The following is a 20,662-nucleotide window of genomic DNA, read 5'->3' on the forward strand; positions in this document are numbered from 1 at the left end:
TGTATTGTCTGAAGTTGCAGATATTTTTTTAAATCGAGTTTTACGCAATTATACGTTTTTCTTACATTTTCATATATAAACTATAATAAAATTCAAAAATTAATTAAATATTATCGGAAAGGCTAAACTATAAGCGCAGTGTGTTTTACGTTATTATTGCGAACAGATATAGTCATTTATTTCATATACATGTTTATTATTTTAACTTTTATAAATTATTTTATTTAATGCAAAGCGATGCTCACACAATTGATTAGTTACTGTGGCGCGTTATTTAATGGGGCGGCAGGACTCGATTCAATTACTTTTTAATTTGAGACTTTCGCCAGAGAGTGTTATTTTAATGCAATTTTTATATTTTTACTGATCTATATGCTCGACTACGATTACGTTTTTGATTTTTACATTTTCTCCACCATCTAAAGCAGTGGTTCTTAACCTTATTATACTCACGGTTCACCAAATATTTCATAATTTTTTGTGATCCCTGTATTTTTATTAATAATTTATATTTGTTAAATTATCTGTAAGAAATTGATTTTTTTAATTATGGCTTTATTTTTTATATAATAAATGTAAATCACATGTTTATTATTTCATTATCTATTTAAATAACATTCAAATTGCACAAATAAACATGAAAAATCATAAACTTTTTACAAAAACTAAAATATGAAACATGTCGAAAAATCGAACCTAATTTGTCCTATTTATTTATAAAATTACAAGCATTAATAGTTTCTTATAATCAATTTGGAATAAAAGAAGTATATAGTGCGGTATAAATAGCATATTCGCATTTGGTTTTTCTATACTAAGAAAGTTGTATGTAGGAAAAAAAAATGAATAAAAAAAACTAAATAGGAGAACTTTATCTTTCTTATTTCACTTTTCAATACGATAATCAGGTATACATCAATTTTCTTTTTATTTACATTCTGAAGGAAATTTTGCAAAATTCAGTGGCCCTAGGCAAAAATCTTATTGACCCCCTGAGGGCCGCGGCTCCCTGTTAAGATTCACTGATCTAAAAGTATAGAATACTTGTGAGATTTTACTTATATTTTCTCTAATTTGATCAATTAAAATTTATGTTCATAACGTAGCAATATCATTTAGTAATTGTGCCCCAAACATTTATTTTGTAATTTTATAAATATTTTTTAAAGTATAACATTTAAAATTATAGAATTCATTTCTGGCAATACTATTTGTCAAAACATTCGAGTGAAAGTAAACAATTTGTTAGTTATTGAACCTATTACTGACAAAAGATAGTTTTTGAAAACCAAGTAATAAAAAAAAATAGCAATACTGTTATAATTGTTATTCACTAACTACTGACAAAAGAAAGTGGTGGACTGGCAGAGCTTATTACTTTCGCGGGAGAAAGTAAACAAAGCTTTATTACCCTGCAATTGTTTTGACAAATAGTATTGCCAGAAATGAATTCTATAATTTTAAATGTTATACTTTAAAAAATATTTATAAAATTACAAAATAAATGTTTGGGGCACAATTACTAAATGATATTGCTACGTTATGAACATAAATTTTAATTGATCAAATTAGAGAAAATATAAGTAAAATCTCACAAGTATTCTATACTTTTAGATCAGTGAATCTTAACAGGGAGCCGCGGCCCTCAGGGGGTCAATAAGATTTTTGCCTAGGGCCACTGAATTTTGCAAAATTTCCTTCAGAATGTAAATAAAAAGAAAATTGATGTATACCTGATTATCGTATTGAAAAGTGAAATAAGAAAGATAAAGTTCTCCTATTTAGTTTTTTTTATTCATTTTTTTTTCCTACATACAACTTTCTTAGTATAGAAAAACCAAATGCGAATATGCTATTTATACCGCACTATATACTTCTTTTATTCCAAATTGATTATAAGAAACTATTAATGCTTGTAATTTTATAAATAAATAGGACAAATTAGGTTCGATTTTTCGACATGTTTCATATTTTAGTTTTTGTAAAAAGTTTATGATTTTTCATGTTTATTTGTGCAATTTGAATGTTATTTAAATAGATAATGAAATAATAAACATGTGATTTACATTTATTATATAAAAAATAAAGCCATAATTAAAAAAATCAATTTCTTACAGATAATTTAACAAATATAAATTATTAATAAAAATACAGGGATCACAAAAAATTATGAAATATTTGGTGAACCGTGAGTATAATAAGGTTAAGAACCACTGCTTTAGATGGTGGAGAAAATGTAAAAATCAAAAACGTAATCGTAGTCGAGCATATAGATCAGTAAAAATATAAAAATTGCATTAAAATAACACTCTCTGGCGAAAGTCTCAAATTAAAAAGTAATTGAATCGAGTCCTGCCGCCCCATTAAATAACGCGCCACAGTAACTAATCAATTGTGTGAGCATCGCTTTGCATTAAATAAAATAATTTATAAAAGTTAAAATAATAAACATGTATATGAAATAAATGACTATATCTGTTCGCAATAATAACGTAAAACACACTGCGCTTATAGTTTAGCCTTTCCGATAATATTTAATTAATTTTTGAATTTTATTATAGTTTATATATGAAAATGTAAGAAAAACGTATAATTGCGTAAAACTCGATTTAAAAAAATATCTGCAACTTCAGACAATACAAATATATCAGAATTTATCAGAAAAGTTAGTTAATAATATTGAAAATAAAGGAAACAAAAGAAATTTTTCAAGCTAACGAAACTTCTGTCGTAAAAAGTAAGGTATTCGATCACGTGACGCCCGTCTCCCCATTTAGTAATTTATGAATAAATTATAAATTACAACATGGAACATGACACCTTGTAATTTATACTATTTACCTTCTAATATTAAAAGATTACAATGTATTGAAGATTTTCATCAAATTAAGATTTTTTGACTGAATTCGAAAATAAATTTTCATTAATTAATTTTTAAATTGGTGTTTGCTAGACCGTGTGTGTGCAATTTATATTTGACAGCGCAACCGGTTAACACATCTGTGTAAAAAGCATCATATTAGACTGACATTTTTAACAGCAAAACAACGTCATAAAACTTTCAAAACGCCATAAAACGGGCACGAACTTACGGACCATGTCAGTCTTGTAGCGATAGTGAACAATCATGCCGAAGCCTCTGTCGAAAGAATTGAGGGAATTAATTATAAAGCATCGGGAGGAGGGAAAAACGATAGAATACATCGCCGAATGCTTAAAAATATCGACACGCGTAGTGTCGAAAATTATTAAGCATCAAAAAGAAACTGGATCTCTCTCACCAAAGAAGAAGTCGGGTCGACCGCGACTCACCACCCCAGCGGAAGACGCAAGTCTTCAATCCAGTAGCCGAGCAAACCCATTTAAAACGGCCAGAGAGCATCGAAATGAGCTCAACCTGAGCGTATCTGTGGATACCGTGAAACGAAGGTATGTGATATTTGTAGTATAATACTCAAACTTCGCACAAACTATATTTATATCGATAAAATGAACCTCTAGAAAAAACACTTTATTAACGTGTTACTTTGTATAAAGAAATGTAGAAAACAGGGATAATATATATATATTTTTCTTTATTAATAGGCTACGACAATTTAACTTATTTGGACGGCGGGCGGCAAAAAAGCAAACCCTTTCCATAGCCAACCAGTTTGACCGGTTAGGGTTTGCACAACAGTATAGTCGGTGGGACGTCTCCGATTGGGAGAACGTCATATTCAGTGACGAGAAGATGTTCTCCAGTGATACGAGCGGGAAAATATGGGTTCGCCGTCCACCGGGAACGAGACATAACCCTGAATATGTTATGCCCACCCAAAGAAGTGGTCGCTTTTCTATAGGTGAGTTTTTCAATTTCGTGTTTTTGTGTATTTATGTCATAATTCTAACTGACAGTGGAATACGAAACTTGTTGCATTTTACATTGAAAATAATTACGTGAACATGAAAATATATCGGCATGTTTATTTTATAAATCACAACTTTATTTACCCTTTCTGTTTTCAGCTGTTTGGGGTTGGATGACGGCGGCGGGACCCGGAGAGCTTGTGAGAATTGACGGCCATTTGAACGCTCGCCAATACTTAGAAATATTAGAAGGGGCTCTCATCCCATCGGTAAGGGCCATGTACGGAGAAACGGCAATGTGGTTTGTTCAAGACCGTTCTCCGGTCCACACGGCACGTATCACCTCACGATGGATGAGAGCCCAAAGCGGGCTAATAGACATCCAGTGGCCGGGCAGAGGTGCTGATATGAATCCAATAGAACACGTGTGGGCCGCAATAGGTGAGAAGATTGATCGCGTAGCAAATCCCGAAGAACTTTGGGAGAAAGTAAAACATCATTGGGAGGAGCTACGCGTGGGTGACCTATGCCAAACTCTAGTGGCCAGTATGCCTCGGCGTCTGAGTGCTGTTATAGACAACGGAGGCCTGTGGACCAAGTACTAAAACCGCTCCCATTCATCTTAGCCTTTCCTGCTGCCTTTGCTGTTATGTTTCTGTTTTTTTTTTTTTTTTACATTTACTTACATTTTATAATTAATATTAATGAATGTGTGTTGTGTTTTTTAGTTTAAATTATTGTTTTTAAATGTAAATAAATGAAATTAATTTATTCATATGTAATCTGTGTTTGTTTCAACAATAGCACAATTAATTAGCTTCAAAGTTTTTGTTTATATTCCTTTTACGCTATACTTGGTGATTTCTGTTATGACTGAATTAATTTCAACGAAAGAACGTTCTTTTATAACCGTCTGTCCCGGACGAACCAATTAACGTGTAAACAAACGTTAAAAATAGATAATTTCGTCATTTTTAGCTGTAAATTAAATTCACTTAAACTACAAGAAGTCTTATCAAAGGCTTTCATTCGAAAACTTTACTAAAATTTAATGTTGTTGAGTAATCACAGGACAAAAATTAAACCGAAAGTGTTTTAGTTTTGCGGGCGATTTTACCACGAAATGTTTATCACGGAACACTTATTCGTTTAAATAACGTCTATAAGTATAACAATTAGCAAAACTAGACATGGAAAACGACTAAAACAGCGATTATCTAACGTTTGTTTAAAGTTTTGCCTTGATTTACGTGAAGTAACAGTTTTTATCGCAGTCAATTTTCCACCAGACGATCCTAAGATGATTATTCGTTCAAATAGAGGAAAACAACTAAAAGTTAGTTAATTTGAACCTAAAAAAGTATGGAATTACATATAAATAAAAGAATGATAGCGACGCGACAATCGTGTGGCGTAGCTATCATTCCTTTTATAATCTAATAATCTAAATTAATCTTATAAGAATAATTTTAACTATAATCTGCATTTATTATCTATTTATTTTTCATCGCGCCACAACAAAACGACAGCCCGAGCTAAATTGCCAATAATTATAAATGTGAGTTTCCAGACGAGGCCCGAAATAGTGTAAATCATGAAATTCTTGCGTTTAAATTATGACAATAGATTACATAGAAAGAAAAACTCTTGATCTAGACATTGCGACGCAAAATGTAAACAACGAGTGTCAAACACGTGCCGGAACACGTGTTAAAAACGATCTGTCATGGTCAAACGGAAGGGTGAAATTCTGACTGGAGTGCTCATAAATAGTCGATCTAAGAAGACAACTTCGGAAGGGGGGACAGTTTTAGAAAAACATCGCGCTTGTATCGTAAAAGTTCCTAGATGACAGAAATCGCATTTAACGGATTAAATTATGAGTTCGAGCCTTGTAAATTTATCAACAATCCCCGGGCATAATGGTCAAAAGGGAGCCAGATAGACACCCCGAATCGGACCTTTCCCGTGTCGTCCCGAGTGTCGCCTAGAAACAAAGGAGGGACCAATCGAAAAGCGGGGAAGGGGATGAGGGGCAATCGGAAATTGGAACAGTGAGCGAAAAACTATAAAAATCGGAATCTCCAAGGTCGGAGGGAAGTCTCCGCCGGACCAGAAGACGTGCTCAGTGTGTTGTGTCGCCGCCAAGGACGCCTCAGCATCTCAGCGACTTCATCTCGTCCGCCCCGGGGCTACGATCGAAGCAGAAGTTCTTGCCTGTCGGAAGGACTATAGAGACGTGGACTGTCAATTGTGGATGTAAGCATAGTCGGGTTTGCGAAAAGGGAGGGGAATTCAAAATCAGAAGGAAAAAGTGGCAAGAAGCGAAACATAGGTGTAGAAAACACTGAGACATGTCACCTTTTCAGTTGAACCGGTTTACTTAGAAAAAAATTGGAACCTTACGAATATATATATAAGCTTTTTATTTATAAATTTAAAAGTTTTTTCTCAAGATGATATTTTTCTTTTTAATGTCGCCTATGATGTTTCGTCGTGGACTCGTCGGTTTTAAGGCAGTGCTCTAGTCTATTATTAAGAGTGGATTGGTAATGAAAAGGATGAAACATGTTACTCAACAACTGGGAAGAGAAACCTGTTGTTTCTCTTTAAACTCTGGAATTTGAAAGAGTAGGTCTCCGAATTAACCATTCATTGCAAGGCTTCTTTCGAAATAATGCTCAGAAAAATGTATAGCTTTTGATTACTGAAAGAAATATTCATTAGAAATTTTAAAAAGTGTGTATATTTATTTATTTTTTAATATGTCGAAAATGGTTCTGGAATGACATCTTTTCCAGTGATAAACAACTGTAAGCCTGCAATGATTGCTTTCCCGTAGAGGTTCTGTGTTTTAGGGGTAGCTGACACTCGTGTTAAGTAAAACAATAATTCGAAAGATTTAACCTGAAAAACATAAAATGAAAATTAAAATAATGACATAAAAACAGGTTTTACATAATTACAAGTAGTATCTAATTACAGAAAAATAAACGTAGATAAAACGTTATGAAGAAAATGTATGAAAATAAAAAATACAATTACGATTTCTGACAATCAGTGGCCACAATTTTACAATTTTTAAAAACGGGTGACGTTACGCAGGTAACGTTACGGAAGCGATGTTGTCAGTCTACAGCTGACCTTGAACGTAGTAAAAGCCCCTGTGAATCAGTTTCCTTACCCCTATTATATCGCAACTTGGAGCGATCCGTTTCATAACGGTTTTTTTAACGGAAAAAACATTTTTTTTCGTCACGTGATCTTACGTAGCTGCGCAGCATCTACGTAAGACCGAGAACAAACTTTTGCCCTGTACTGTACATAATAAGTTGGAAAAGTGAAAGGGAGTCGGAGTCGGGGGGATTTTTGACGACTCCGACTCCGACTTCGGCTAAAATACCAAAATTCCACGACTACGACTCCACAGCCCTGCATGCATCAGAACAGCACATTGGCATACTTTTCATTGAAAATTGTAAACAGTTGATGACTAGTACCTTGACAGCTGACAGAGTAGCTCTTGCCTTCTTTGGAATGGGAGATGATGATTTGCACACTGTTGGCCCGTTTGCTGTGATAATTGAAGTGACGTACAGTACATTGGCTTTCATCACCAATGACAACCGATTGCAGAAATATGTCATTCAGATCGTTACCAGACGTCACAACACTTGGAGGACTTCTATCCGGACGTGTTTCTGCTCATGCGTCAGAAACCAGAAATCCCATCGACAACAAATTTGTTTTATGCGCAAGTAGTGGTGCAAAATTATATGGGTACTCTCGTGTGAGGCATTCGAGATATCGACAAGTTTAGCGAAGGAAATTCGATAGTTTTCTCGGACGATAACCTCAATAATGCTAAAGAGTTCTTCAGTCGACAAACCAAGAATCTACGAGATTTATTCCGGCTTTCGAGAATGTCTCGAACCATTGAAATAGTGTGAATCGTGAAGATCTTCAACCTATAAGTTTGTTTCGGCATTACTCAAACTTGTTTTTTACTCAAACTCAATATTACTCAAACTTCATTTTTTTACATAAAAAATTAAACAAAATTTTTGTGAACACTTGTAACATTCGTTTCAATATTCTCCCGAAATAATTGCAAATTTTATACGAGATTAAACTAATGAATTTATCAGGAATGACTCCGTTGGTAGTTATGCTGTGTAAATATACCCTTCTTTAATTTATTTGTTATAATTGTCAACGATTTTCTTTACTTGGAAAGCGAAAATTCTATATTTGCTGTCTGCCGTTATTAGAGCAGTTTGCTGCAGAATCCTCTATCATATTGCTTTTGAGAATTAAAATATATATAAAAATTTCTGCTTACTCGCCTTAAGCACAGGTTGGGTATCTCGAAGTTGGATACAAAATGGCATATTCTTATGCTGATATACATATAATACTTTAATTAATAGTAAGACGAGAAATAAGACATCTAATCAAAAATACCGTAAGAAACGTTTTTTTTTTTTTAGTTATATTTTATAAGGAAAAAGCGATACCTAGTGGAGTGCTAAAGCAAGATTGCATCCCTTATCGAGTTGTCGAACATTAAAATTGGGTGTAGGTATTATCTGGATTTTTACTTTACACAATAAATATTTTAACATTATTCTTTAATTATTGCACAAACTTATAATTGAATATAAAAAAGCGATTATTTTTTGTGGCATCGTCTCAATGCCGGGCTACAAGTTTTAATTTAAAATATATGCTCTCCATTTGCAAAAAAGGCTGACGAATTTACAATTTAAAAAAACATAACGTAAAATAAAAGTTTCTTGACTTTTTGTCATGCCCAATCACCAGGAACAAAAGTCTTCCACAGCAGAGATGACCTTTCTTTAGACACTACGCCTCTGCAAAAAAGGAAAACAGTCTAACAGGTCACAGGTGACACTCCCAACACAATTAAAAATATAATATTTTATTTGTAAAAAAGTTGTAAAAAATTTTTTAAACTTTTAACAATTTAAAAATAGAAATTTAAAAAAATATAATGTTGCATTTGTTGTTCCTGGTTACTGGACATGGCGAAAGAGAATGCATTTTTAGTCTCTGTTACGTTTTCTTTAAGTATTTGCTCTGCACCATATATTAGTAGTGGCTCGCCTCTGTACTTAATACTTTTCCTTTAACATTAGCGTCGTGCCGGTTATCTATCTAACACCTTCCAGGGTAAAATTGTGGAATCGAAATACCTTGACTTCCGATTTAAATCAGAACTTCATATATAGTTAATCGCGGCATCCTAACCCGATTAAATGTGTATGGACGTCTAATGCAAACCGGAATACTTCCTTAATTTTTTATCTATTTAACTTTGTTCTCGAGATTAATATGTTAGACAGAAATCAGAGAGCAAGAGGAGATCAGGCACAAAATTATACGTATACATGAACCGATTCTATGTGGCTAATATGTCTACAGTTTAACGTGCAAAACCCTTTCACACTCAAATTTATCTTCAATGAAAAGTTATGTTTGTTGCCTTCTGACAATGAGACGGGTTAGCTCGGAGTTTAGTCATAGGATATGATATAAACTTTTTAATGAAATAAAATGTTTGTAAAGGAAACTATTTCCTTATCCAATCTCAATTTTCCTCGAAAAGTGGAAAAATATACAATTTTTGTGACAAAATATTACATCGATTTTTGAAATTAATCAAAATTAATAAATCCTAAATTCAGATTCTTACATATGCAAGGATGTTTACCAGGAATAGTTAATAACTGACATGTAGGCTCTGGGACCACGGATATTATAGAAAAAAAATCTGATCTCTAATTTAAACCTCTGTTAGTCGTGTGGCATCTAACTGATGTTTAAAATTCTTAAAAGCATATATTATTCAGCCGAAACGCATTATCTCAAAGAGAAAAATCCGTGATTCGCGAAGCCCAATGCTATTTTTCTCTCTTTCCAATTGCTCGTGAAGTAATAGAGAGGTCGTGACCGAAATTTTTATCTCTATAACGTGAACGTCGAACCTAGAAAGCGGCTATCTTTTAAGCGGCACTCGACGTTCGACGTTCACGTTTTAGAGATGAAAACATAGGCCGTAACCTAGCTGATATCATTCTTACACTTAAAGTCGCTATGTTCCTTTTACTATCGTTACGTTCGTAATCGCAGTTCGTGAGTGATCGATAAGAAAAGCTTAGTTACTGCACTTGACTATCGGAACCGGATACGAAACCTATGGTTCAGAATAGCATTTTCACATTTGATTAAACCCTAATCACGTGGTCACGATAGAAAGTGGTTTTTATCGTATTCGTTAACTTAACCACACAACTCAGAATAGGTACCCAGATTTGTTAACTTTCACAGGATTGTATCAACTCCAGGGTAGAAAAGCTTTGTTATTTTCTTACGCGAAAGTAATAGATATTGCCAGTCCTTTACTGTGAAGGACAACAAACTGATAATCGTTCTATAGCTTTGTTTTTAAAAACTCCCCTCTCTGTCAGTAGTGGGTCAAATGACCAACAAATTGTTTTCTTGCACTCAGGAGAATGTTTTCGTTTAGATTTAACAACTAGTATCGTCAGTAATGAACTCTATAATTTTATTCTTGATAATTTAAAAAAATACTGATAAAATTTCCAAATAAATGTTTCAGTCAATTATTAAATGGTATTGTTACGTAATAAAGATAAATTTTATTTGTTGCTAAATTAAAAGTATTAAATTTCTCATTAAGCTTTGATCACGAGAAAGCATTGCAATAATACCAAAGCGAGAAATTCGCGTTGTCAAACTTTTTATGTTTTTCTTTTCGTTCTAATGATCGGACCAATTTCAAATAAGTGATTGCACACTTATTTGAAATGAATCGAGATTGGTCTGATCATTGAAACGAGAAGAAAAAGATAGAAAGTGAAACATTGTGGTAAATATTCTACATTGTTATTTTATTGAATTGTGATTGTTAAGTGCAAAAATCGACAGTAACAGCACTCTCACCCTCCAAGAAAATTTACTGCAGGTGGCAGTAAGGAATTGTTTATCGTAAAATTTATCTAAAGAAATCATAAATCTGTACTATAGATTATTCCCTATAGAATTTTGGGACTTTGAGTATTTATCTGAACTCAGAGGACCGAGACGAGTTCAACGTTACCCTACTTTTGGACCGGACCTTATGACCTCATAAAGCAAACTCTTGCCCTGCTCCGCCTATTGGCACCACAGGGTTAGAAGAGACTATGCCTTAATCATAGGCTTTGGTCTCGTACCATAAGGTAGTCTTGGACTCTTTTAGTTGGGCCACCGGGTACTTCTTTCGGGCTCCCATCCGTTCCCTTAGGCCTAACGCTCTAACTTTGGCATAACTTTTGTATATATGCAGCTTATACTGCATTTTAGCTTTGCTCTGTCATGTATTAGCACATTCATTAAAACGTTAAACGTTAAGACATTACTTTATGTCGTTACGACATTGGACAGCGGGGTTCTCCTCCCTACAAGAAGGGGCACCCTGCCCAGTGCATCCACTGTGCTTTATAGATCGAGTAGATCTATAACTCTTACCATCAATTCCTTTAGTTTCTTAAGGTTTCCTTTACTATCTGCTAGCGTTCTAAGCACTTGTTCAGGGGGCATTCTCCAGTTGACCTGGTCAGCCTTTAGGCGGAAGTCCTCAGTTAGAGGACAGTCAAGCACCTAGTGTCTCGCGTCTCCACGAGATCACCCACAGGAGCAGCTTCCGTCTCCTTGTCCGAATTTGGACTTGAAGTGGGGAAACCTCCCGTGTCCGGTCAGTATTTGCATTTTGTACCAACACAAACTCACTGGAGTAAGGCCAACGTCAGGCACGAAGGCATAGGTTGACCTACCTACTGCACTCTGAGTGCAGCTCTCTTGCTAGTATGTTATTGATCGCTGCAGTAGAGTACCTTTTATGTATGTTGCTGAGGGTTCTACCGTCCTCGTTACAAATGGGCCTCTGGCCCCCGCCTTAGCCAGATGATCGGCACGTTCGTTACCCAGGATCCCGATGTGGCCTCGGACCCATCTCAAAGCAACGTGTCGCTCGTGCCTCGCCCTCAGTATCCTACCTCTGATTGCCTGTACCAACTTGTCTCTGTGGTATCTGTCGCTTAATGCCTGAAGCAAAGACTGGCTATCTGAGTAAACCATGACTGGCTCAGGACCCGGATGTAATAGGATCCACTGGGACGCCCCCGCCAGAGCCACCAGTTCTGCCTGGAACACGGACGCTTCCACGTTCAGTCTGACCGACTGACAGTGCACTTCTACTCTGTCAGAGAAGACGCAGTACGCAGCTCCTACTAAGTTACCGTCTTTCGAGCCATCGGTGTATATTTCAACGCCGATATGTGTCCGTTCACCGACATCCCAGTCGAGTCCAATCCGTTGGGCCAGATGGATCTTTATTACGTCTGTCTGACGTCTAAGTCTGACCGGGTACATCTGATTACAATGCTTTGCCTCAATGCCCTCCACAGTTGTCCTGTAGAAGGCTGCCTCTTGGCTTACAACCAAGGGGTGTAAGCCAAGAGGGAGCAGCCCGGCCAAGACCAGGGCCGCCTCCGTAGACACAGTTCTGTACGCCCTAGTGATCCGCAGGGCAGCGGGTCTCTGGATCGTTAGCAGCGTCCTGCTCTGTTTGACATTGGCAGAATCTTTCCATCACACCCCACAGTCATAGCAGATAACACGCTCTACACTCATCTTATAGATGGATCGAAGCGTTTCTCCGCTTAGCCCGTAGTCCTGCCTAGCTAGTCTCGATAGTGCCGCTATCGTGTGGTTTGTTCTTTCACGAACACTCCTCAGATGTGGCGTCCAACATAGTGTCTGGTCGATGATTACACCGAGGTAGTTTAGCTCATTCACCCTTCTGGTGGGGTTGCCCCATATCCGGTATATCGGTCGGCGAGCCAACACACGAGTCCGGGCCACCGTCAGGACCTCTGATTTCTCAGGGCTGAAGGATAGCTTATGCAGCCCACCCCAGCGAACAAGTCGTTCTATTGCTTCGTTGCCGCGGGTCTCCATCCCGCTATGACTGTAACCAGCAACTACTAACAACAGATCGTCAGCATATGCTTGCAGCTGGATGTCGTCCGGTAGGACTAGTTGCAGCGCCGTGTCTGCTAGAACGTTCCATAAGATAGGCCCAATACAGGACCCCTGCGGACAGCCCCTTTCCAGTATCCTCTCATACCTATTGCTCGGTGTCTCATAAACAACACAGCGGTTACTCAGGAAGCTCCTAGTAAGTGCAATGAGGGTGGTCGGCAGGTTCGCCTTCCGCAGTTCACCCACGATGGACGGCCACCAGACGTTGTCAAATGCCCCCTCAACGTCCATCGAAACGAGCGACGTGTGGAAGCCCTGCAAGCGATTCTGGCGAACCAGATCAATTGCTCGGTGTAGTGCACGGCAGGTCGACGTGTCTGGGAAGAATCCATATTGTTGTGGATGTAACATCCCTCTCCGCTTAAGATGGTAAAATACTCTGTCACTGAGGATTCTATCAAGAATTTTTTTGGACCAGAGACCAAAGATAAGAAAATTATCATATTTACAATTCCTTGCCTTTCACACTGCATTCTACGCCACTTTAGAGTTTTCTACTAGGTGGCGTTCGACTGTTTGGACCACCCGGATGGGAGCTGTCAAGTCTTTAACGTCACTAGTTATTGATTCACGGTAGTTCTTGAACAAAAGCAAAAAGAGGAGGTAGCGTTCAACTGTTCATGTCCCTGCCGGATCCCCCAGAGGGGAGCCGCCGAGTGTTTAACGATTTCTTGCCTTTCACAGTATTTTTTTAATGGTTTGCAGGTATTACCACTAGATAGCGCTACTAGCAACTACGTCTACTAAATTTTCTTTTTTCTATTTAGGTTAGGTTAGAAGACACACTGTTTACTTTAGAAGAAGACAAGATGAGTAACCGTACCCAGATGATGTGGTGTCTTACAAACGTGTTAATTTAAGTTAATTTAATGATTTGTGTAATCATCACAGCATTAACTACAGACAGCGGCACCTACTGGAAAACTCTAAAATGACGTGGAATGCACTGTGAAAAGACAAGAAATTCTATATATGATAATTTTCTTATCTTTGGTCTTTGGTCCAAAAGTATGGTACCGTTGAACTCGTCTCGGTCCCCCAAGTTCAGATATATACTCGAAACCCCGAAATTCCATAGGGAGTAATCTATATAATCCCAAAAAAGTCATGTATCTGCTGGATACATGCGCTCCAGAATGCGGGTTAACTAAGGGTTTCAACATGGTTATGTTGTTATAGCACTTGTTAAATTTAATGAACTGTATACAAAGGAATAAGTTATCCAGAAATTTGAAAATGTTGTTATTATATAACTTGTAATAATATATATACAATATTATAGATTATTATTAATACGAGACAAGGTTTTATAAGTATTTTCGTGTTTTTTCTATAACACTTTTATATTAGTTACTTTAAAAAAATTTAATACGTAACTGTTTTTGGCAATGTCTATCAAACATCAGAAGAACAAAAAGACAAAAAGTACTTTTGATAAAAAATAGTGTAAATACTTACGTAATAAATCAATGTTAATTAACATTTCTTCATTATATTATTTATATTACTACGAATTATTATTGCTTTCAAATAAGTTATTTTAACAAAATAAAACGAAATAACTTTGGTATAAAATTGTATTTCTTCGCTACAGTTTACAAAAAGCAGACGTATAGACTCCCACGGTTATCTATCTGGACATTGGTTGGTCCATTTGTTCTTAATCTGGAGAATTGAGCTAGATACATGGAAATCGAGTCCAGATGTGAAATTCTTAGTAGTCAGTTGCGCCGATTAAATATATACGATTTTCTGATCTGGACCACAAGTGATGTTTTCTTACTTTCTCTATTTTGTTACATATAACCGAAGGAAAATGTGACAATCGGTCAAAAAATAACCACCAATATTTTTTCAGTTTTGGACTCAGAAAATCGAGAAATTCAAACACTTTCGAATTTGTTTTGCATGCATGTTGGTTAGTTAGTGTTTGTGGATCAGTTGTGTTTACAATCTTTTAAACTTAATAACTCCTGTTCATTTTGTCAAAAATTCTTGAAATTCTGAGGGAAATTTGTGTCTTAAGGTCATTCAATATATTATATTCTATTTATTAAAGGTTGACAAAGTGAAGAGATACAAGGGTAGTGTGTTATATCTCCTGAAGGGTTGAAATTAATGACGACTCTACTTGGTATTTTCATTTACTGCTTATTATTATTATTATTATTATTTATTATTATTATTTTTATTACTTTTTTTATAAAACTCATCCCTACCCTCAAACTGAAGCTGTTTTCTACTCTATAATAACGAAAAAGATAAAAAATTTTATAATAAAACATCATCAAAGAGCGTGCCATAGGTAGCTTCAAATGTTGCCTGAAAAGTTAAGCTACTCATTGCTGCATTGCTTAAAAATTAAAATATGATAAATAATTGCATCCAGGTATTTTGACGATGTCATAAAACGTGATTTCTCGTTAGAATTAAAACATTGTTGTACGTTTTTGTACAGTATGTTTAAAATCATTTATTCGGATTTCCTTTGTGCAAAAATTATTTAATTGTTATTAATATTAAATTTAATATCAAAATTAATTAATTGTTAGTAATGATGTGCACGTGTTACGTTTTATTTATATAGCAATTCAATGATTTTAAAATCGTATAATTTATCTGATACTAACAGTTAATTATTATACATCAGATTGTAACACGTGATTATCAAAAAAAAGGTCAAACCGCAGTCATATGCGTGTTGTTTATATTAAAAGAAGCTGGTTGCTCGGTTGCTGAACTATTTTACGGCATTCTGTATGCCACTTATATTTACTTCTTCAGATTGATGCCTGAGACATAAAGGTAAGGCGCGTAAGGCGCAACAGCGCCCTCTCGCGGTGATTGGCTCATGGAGAACATCCCTTAGCCAGTTTCAAAAATCAATTTTGTAAAAATCATAGTTTTTTTCGTGGTTTCGTGATGTTTCTTGTATGTATCTTTTAACTGTTTCAACCAATAAATGCTTTGTCACAAACCATGGGCCAAAAATATTTAATTTCTTCCAAAAATACATCACCTAATATTCTACAGCAACTAGATAGAGGTAAAAAGGCAGATTATTGGCAGATAACATCGATAGTGAGCTTCTTTTACACTGTAATTGGTTCATTTCTTTCTCTGTTATTAGATCTACGAATCATCCACCTGTAAGAACAATTTCCGAAAAAATTCCTGCAAAATACCACGCCCCCTCAGATAACCACTTTGAATTATGTAAGCAATCGCTATAAAATCGCTTGTTTTAATCGTTTCTTCACTTTTAATTTGCTGTAGAAAAGTCGTTTGACAGTATTTAGACAAATAAACATGTTTACAAAACATGTTTAGCAATAAATATTCCAGGGAAATCCACGTTTCTGTTCCCCGTGCGCCTAACACATAAGCTGGTCGCTCGGTTGCTGAACTACTTCATGGCATTCTGTATGTCACTTATATTTACTTCTTCAGAATGATGCGTGAGATATAAAGATTGTCGAGTTCGTATCTCCTGAACCATTGGTTCGATTGTTTTTAATTCTACAAACTTCATATACATACACTTAACACCTTATTCTTGCCGAGAAATATAAATTTATTTAAATCAAACAAACGTTTGATTTAAATACAAACTTCGTTCTAATGTCCAACCCTCGTTAAAAATTTGATACATTTTTGAGAAATGTATGGCAGTTATTAAAATTCCAAATAAAGAAAAAGATTTGTGTCTCCATACCCATTGCATATCCATAAATACAGTATAAACTGTATTTTGAAAGTTTAAAAGTCTTTGGAGTCCAAAAATATAAAAAAACTTGATTGTCTATCTGATTGTCATAACTTTTTTCTCTTATAAGTTATAACTGCTGGAAAAGTAACATTCATCTAGTGTTATTTTTTTTTAATCAGACTAAGGATTATTTTCTTTCCATATCTACTCTATTCTTTCCGTAACTTGGAATATTTGAAAATTGAGTACATACAAGCAATACCCTGCTTAACATCTGTGACTTATTCTAGAAATTTACACTTCAGAAAGTGAACTGTAGAACGTATTTGCCAAATTTACAATATACAAATTTACAATATATATATTATATATATATATATATATACAAGGTGTATCAGTACAGCGGTTTGAAACTTTCAGGAGATATAGATTACACCTAGAAGATGGGAAAGCACTTAGCAATGCATGGTCGAAAAAAAACCGCTTTCCTGGCCCGGTAGTGATGATACAAAGCACAAGAAAGGAAAGACAAGAACAGAGTGAGAAAACATGTTTATTATTCTGTGTTACCGGCAAAACCCGATTTTACGCCAAACTAGTTTGGCGAAAGCGTATCAGGCCAAACTAGTTTAAAATTATTATTCAAGTATATTAATGATTAAAATAAAATTACAAGGCAATGAATTAGATGAACAATATTTATTCAAACATAGTCTACTTAATTATAAAAAACGGGGTTAATGTTACCCTACGTATCGAAGGTGGCGGCTCGTCTCCGTGTCCAGCAATCAGAAGACAGGAAACAGTGGGGACGCGCGTTCTAACCTAACCTATTCTTCTCAATGTCAGATGTGGTAGCTGTATATACGTAATGTGAATGCATTTCTCTTTAATCCGAATAAATAAATCCGGTAGACTTCCTCACAGCAATAGTTGTGAGCAATAGTCTACCGGATTTATTTATTCGAATTAAAGAGACATACATTCACACTAACCTATTCTAATAAATTACCATAGTTATCGAGTAGACTGTGTTTGAATAAATATTGTTCATCTAATTGATTGCCTTGTAATTTTATTTTAACCATTAATATATTTGAATAATAATTCTAAACTAGTTTGGCCTGACACGCTTACGCCAAACTAGTTTGGCGTAAAATCGGGTTTCGCCGGTAACATTAGTACAACAAAAATCAAAGGTGGTGTTCGAAATTACGACCCCGGGCCGTGATGTGGACCTCACATCTCCGGCGCATTAAAGATCTAACGTTTCCGAAAATACGGGCGTGTCCCGGACTTCCTCACCAGCTTCCACGATGTGTGCAACAAGTTCCTCAGCACTGTTAACGGGAGTTTCGTACACCAGTGCCTTGACATCTCACATACACCAGACAAAGACATTCCAGCATTTTTGCTGTACTAAAAATAATAAACACGTTTTCTCACTCTGTTCGTGTCCTTCCTTTGTGTTTTGTATCGTCACTACCGCGCCAGGAAAGCGTTTCTGACCATGCATTGCTATGTGATTTCCCTCGTCTAGTGTACTCTGTCTCTCCTGAAAACTTGTAACCGCTGTATCGATAACTCTCTATATTGTAAATTTTAAAACTTATATATATATACATATATATTTAGTCATTTAGAAATACTTTCAAACATCAGTGGCATAAAAAATGAATGTTACATAAAAATCTCCAAACTAATAGCAAGATAATTTACACTTGGAATCAAAGTGCTTTATTGACAATCTGTTGAATGTTATTTTCATGAATAACATAAATAAACAATTATACAACTTCTCAGATTTCTAATATTAGTTATAATATAGAAATTATGTAAGTTAAAATTGTTTCTTTAGCAGATAAGGAAACCGATTGGAGAGATAACTATAAGTTAATATTATTATTCTAAATTACTTTTTTATACACATAATTTTTTTCATTTTTACAAAAATTTTATTTTGATCAGATTCGTACATATGTTTTGTATCTGTTACATCACACAGAAAAAACAATAAAATCATTACGCTACAACTGTATATTTTCCGTAGTGCAAACATTATTAGTCATACTAGCAGATGAGCCTGGCGTTGTTCAGGCACAAAGTAACGATAATAAATATTAAGATTATTACATTATATCGATTTTACCCGTTTTCTACGGGTGCAAGAATTAGGTCTCCTCTCTTCCGAGACTAGTTAAAAAATTTTTAGATATCTGGCTACAACACTGGGTTAACGATAACTAAAACTCACTGCAACCACTAAACGGTGCGTAGTACCACTAAGAGATGAACAACGAACGTTTCTGTAACCTTTTCTGGGTTTTTCTTTAGGTTTACTTAATTCCAAAAATAAGCTTGATCTTTTAGAGTAATTCATAAATGTTAATTCGAACATTAAATTAAACGGTAAGACAAATAGTTTGAATAAAGCAAACATATGCGCATACGCTCCCTGTGTAAACTTTCAATTCAATGGAGCACTAAATATCGTTGTAAATTTTTAGAATAGGCCAAAATTTATGTTCGATTTTCGCAAAAATGCAAAGAAATGGCATCTAAAATAGTACAGTTGATGCCGAATTTTTCGGGGGGTTAACTTTAACCGTTTTCCACTCCCCTGTGGGGGAATTTCCAAAAATCCCTTCTTAATTAATAATCATTCTCGTGGCATAATCTATTAAAATGCCGTCAAAAACGCAAGAAACCGCATCTAAAATAGTACAATAAAAGCCGAGTTCTTCAAGGTAATCCTTAATCCTTTACCCCGCGGGGGATTTCCAAAAGTTTTTTATTAGAGTGCATTCTCACGGCGCAGTTAAAAATAAAGCGCATCTAAAATAGTACAGTGGAAGCTGCGTTTTTTAGGATAAGCCTTGTTCCTCTCCCTCTCTCCGCGGGGAAAATTTCGAAAAATCCCTTTTCAGTGATCGTTCTCTTAAAGTACTCAACTGTTTACCAAATTTCAACTTTCAACTCCTAACCGTTTGGGCTCTGCACCGATTATTATTATTATGTTGGGTTAAGTGAGATATACTCGGTTAACACTGGTGGCTGTGTACTATGCAAGACCAAAGTCAAGGCATAGTAACCAAAACAGAAATTAAAGAAGTGTATCAGTGTGTGTGTCTGTATTCAGGAATTTTCTCACAATATGACATGTATTCAATATAGTGGCTTTCTGTAGTGTGATGTATGTGTTTCTATTCAATTGTAATGTGCCCAGGCTTTTGTGTAGTGTGTGTGGTATGACACCTGTAGAGGAGAGAACAACAGGTACAATAAGCACTCTATCCATCCTCCACAGATGCCTTATTTCCTGGGCAAGTTCTGTGTACTTGCTAATTTTTTCAGTGCATGCGTTTTGTATATTGTGAGTGTTTGGAATAATTATGTCTATAATGTATGTGATTTTATTGTGTTTGTCAATGAGTATGATGTCTGGTCTGTTGTGGTAAATTGTTTTATCTGTGATTATGGCTCTGTCGTAGTACATTTTGTGCGTGTTGTTTTCCAATACTGTCTGTGGAATGTACTTGTAGTATGGCTCGTGGATGTCTAATAATTTGTGTTTCTTTGCAAGCTCTTGGTGTATTATATCTGCTACTTTATTATTATTATTATTATTATTAATTCATCTCGATTATATTATAAGATTATCTCCCAATATACGTTGAAAATTTTGAACATACCGAGCAGCAAAATATTAACATATTTTATTAATAATTCACTTGTAATCACTAACTTTTATCACATTAACAAACGTTCTGTTGTTCAGCAAGATTTCAATCATCGTTTTTAAACGAAACCTTCACATTAAACATTTTCAATATCTTCGATTCAAAAGTGACTAACCATAAATTTAACGTTTTCTTATCAATGTTGCAGGAAGGAATTGTAAATGTGAGATTTCAGCAATATAAATTCTTACACGAAACAGATGATCGAAGACATGTTTCTAAGAAAATAGTTTTA

This window comes from Centruroides vittatus, unplaced genomic scaffold (genome assembly GCF_030686945.1).
Source record: "Centruroides vittatus isolate TY-2023 unplaced genomic scaffold, ASM3068694v2 contig_1697, whole genome shotgun sequence".
NCBI classification, from domain to species: Eukaryota; Metazoa; Arthropoda; class Arachnida; order Scorpiones; family Buthidae; genus Centruroides; species Centruroides vittatus.